The sequence below is a fragment of the Zingiber officinale genome, chromosome 5B (assembly GCF_018446385.1).
Source record: "Zingiber officinale cultivar Zhangliang chromosome 5B, Zo_v1.1, whole genome shotgun sequence".
NCBI lineage: Eukaryota > Viridiplantae > Streptophyta > Magnoliopsida > Zingiberales > Zingiberaceae > Zingiber > Zingiber officinale.
In genome coordinates, this window is record NC_055995.1 from 92,276,677 (window position 1) to 92,280,443 (window position 3,767).

The following is a 3,767-nucleotide window of genomic DNA, read 5'->3' on the forward strand; positions in this document are numbered from 1 at the left end:
CTCAAGAGGTACTTGCCACTACGATCTTCCATAGTGACTTTTTACTTTATTTCTCCACATCAACCTTGTACTCTTTGAACTAATCAAAGTACTTAGTCTTGCGGTACATTAAGTAAATTTATTTGTATCTTGAATAGTTGTCTATAAATTAGACAAAATATTCAATACTACCTCTTGTCTGGATAGTCATAGGATCACACAAATCAGAATGAACCGATTTCAACATATCTTTGACTCTATACCCCTTGGACTTAAAAGCTTCTTGGTTATTTTTTCTTCCAAGTAAGACTCACAGGTTGGAAAGATTTCCACTACCAATGAACCCAAAAGTTCATCAGCTACCAATGAATCCTACTCAAGTTAATATAACCTAGCCTTAGATGTCAAAGATATTAATGGTTCATTTCCGAAGGTTGCTTTCTCTTAAAATTAGAAGATGTGTTACTAATTTCCATTTATTGCATCGTGGGAGTTATTGGATTATAAATTGTCAACCATCATACCAGAATAGATAACTTTCCTATTTTTCTTGATAACAACTTTGTTATCAAAATAGACACAATATCTATAATAGTTTAGAAACTGAAATCAGGTTCTTTCTAAACTTGGTACGTAAAGACAATTACTTAAAATCCATATTTTATTCTTATCAAAGGATAAACATCTCCCACTGCAACAGCTACAGTAGTGCCCATGTGGACGGTGATTTACCTTTCATTTAGTTGTCGGGTTTCCTGGAACCCTGCAATGAATTGCAGACATGATTAATGGCATCTTGTATCTACACTCCAGGTTCTAGTAGATAATACCACTGGACATGTTTCAACTAATGAATTAAATACATCTAAATTGTTCTTAGTTCTAAGAAGACAGTCTACCTTAATGTCCAAGTCCTATTTCCAATCATTACAATTGGGACTAATAAGTTTTTTTCTATAGTATGACTACTAGGGATTGACAAACATCCTAAGAATCACAAAAATATTTGGTCAAGATCAACTCCTTAAAATCTCCATGAATTTTGTGTATACAAAATCGAAGAGGAGATTTTATTCATTAATTTTATTATCTCGTCAACTTTACTTTATGAATAAAATTAATAGTTGATCTGTCTTTGATCAAATATTTGGTCAAAACTCTTTGAATTTAAAATAAAATATTGATTCCTCAAACAATATTATTTAAATTCACCAACACCTCAAACACCGTGAATTTTGCATGCCACGTTAGTGTGGACGTATACAAATTCAACATTTGTAAAGGAGGTTTTACCCATTAACTATCTTGTCAACGTATCTTTATGACAAATAAAATTATCTCAAACACCGTTAATTTTGTATGCCACGTTAATGTGGACGTATACAAAATCAATCATTTGTAAGAGGGGTTTTAACCCTTTAATTTTATTATCTTGTCAACCTAGTTTTATGACAAATTAATAGTTGGTTTCATTTGGTCACACAAATAATAGCAGTGACTCCGATGGGGAGGATACTATTAGATGTGTCTAAGTGTATACCATTACTTGACACTAAGTCCATTAATAAGATTATGCCCCTTCCGTTGGGGAAGATCACACGCTCTTAATTAACTTCCTATAGTCATCCAAAAATGGAAGTCTGTTCTAGTGATCCACAAACAAGCTCATCCGTTATGGAGGAAGGCACTCAGAGCCAACGCGCAAGCTTGTTTGCATCACTTACAAACCAGTAATGGAGACCATGGGATTTATTTAAAAATCCCTCTCCCACTTAGTTATTTATAAATGAGGAATTTTAACTATGCTAGTCTACTAGTCATGTATACTAACATGCACACACAGCACAATATAAAAGCAATAAATAGAAAATCTAATTTTCAACTATTATGGCTTTTATCTCTAGTTGTCCTCCGTGTGTTGTCATCCCAAGCTGCTGCCATATTTGGCCATCGCCACCGGGTCTAGCTGTCGCATCCATCTTGCTACTAGTTCCGCTGCGCCTCTGGTCCTTAGAAGGTTCCACGCTTTGCAAGATTCGATCCGCGACATAAATAGAATTTTACATTTTTGATCCTATATTCCATAAAAGGAATGTACATGTATCTAGATCAAAAATAAAATCCTAATAAAACTAAATACAGCTCCTGCTGTATTTTAATACAATCATGCACACACATATAAATTGCCCTTGACATGTCCAAGGGTCCAATCACACACATAATTAACTAAAAGCCATAATAGTTGGATCCTGCATCCACAAAGTTAGCACATCCTACTATTATCCTGCCTAAATTATGTATGACATGTGCATAATTAAACTAAATACCAAATACACAGAGGCAAAACCCTAGCTCTGATACCAATTGTTGGTTGCTACTCGGAAGCCTATAGGTTCCACTGTACAAAAATTTTGTACAAAGATCTGAACCTTTTCCTAGCTACCATGTGTTCTTTTAAATTAAATTTTGGATCGCCTGCGGAACTTAACACGTTTGATCCAAAACTTAATCTATTTGTTCTTTTAGGTTTTGACTTGGATCTCCTGCGGAACTTAACACGTTCGACCCAAGTCTCCTTAAGTTATTAATTCCATTAAATATTAATTTCCATAAAAGGTTCCCAGTACTGACGTGGCGAGGCACATGGCCTTCTTGGATATGGGAGCAACCACCACCGACTAGACAAAACCTTTAATAGAAAGCTAATATTTAATTTCCTAAAATAACTTTAGGTTAACCAAAGAGAACAATCAAATCACAAGGAAAAGAAAGAAACAAAAGAACACAACTTCGAAAAAACATATTCGAAATTCTAGAATCGTAAGCCTCTTGTATTTGGTATTATTTCCATAAATAACTAGTATGATGCGGAAAAGGAAAAACTACTAGTTATACCTTCTAGAAAGACCTCTTGATCTTCTACCGTATTCCTCTTCTAACCTCGGACGTTGTGTGGGCAACGATCTACCAAGATGAGCAACCACCAACCACCTTCTTCTCCTCCTAGCTAGGTTCGGCCACAACAAGGAAGCTTCACCAAGGAAGAAAATCAAAACACCAACCAAGCTCCAAGAGATGCTAGCTTCCTCTCCTTCTTCTTCTTCTTCTCCAAGTAGTATCCGACCACAAAAGAGCTCCAAGCAAGATATAAGTTTCGGCCACCACAAAGAGGAAGAAAAGAAGAAGATGGCCGGCCAAAATAACTTTCTTCAAGCATGAAGAATTTCGGCCACCACCAGTGCTCCAAGGGATGCTAGAGACGAGACTTGCTTTCTCTCCTTCTTCTCCTTCCTTGATCCGGCCACCAACAAAAGCTCCACCAAGAAGATAGGTTTCGGCCATCAAGAGGAGAGGAGAGAAAGAGAAGAGCCGGCCACCATACCAAGGAAAAAGGAGGGAGAATAATAATAATGGTTTACCCATGAAGGCACCCTCACCCCTTCTTTTATATTCCTTGGCCTAGGCAAATTAGGAAATTTAATTACAATAAAATTTCCTTAATTTCCTTGACATGATTTAATTGAGAAAAAATAAATAAAATTTCCCAATTTAATCTCTAATGGCCGGCCACTTCTAGAGGAAATAAATTAGACAAGTTTTAATCAACAAATTAAAACTTCCTAATTTGTTTCCGGAAATTTTTTAAAAATAAAATTTCTCTTTAAAAATCTCTTCATGGTTGATAAAGGAAATTTCTATAATTTTAATTTTATCAACATGTGGATAATTTTTAAAGAGAAAATAAAATAACTCATCAATCTACAAATAAGGAAAGAGATCTAATCTCT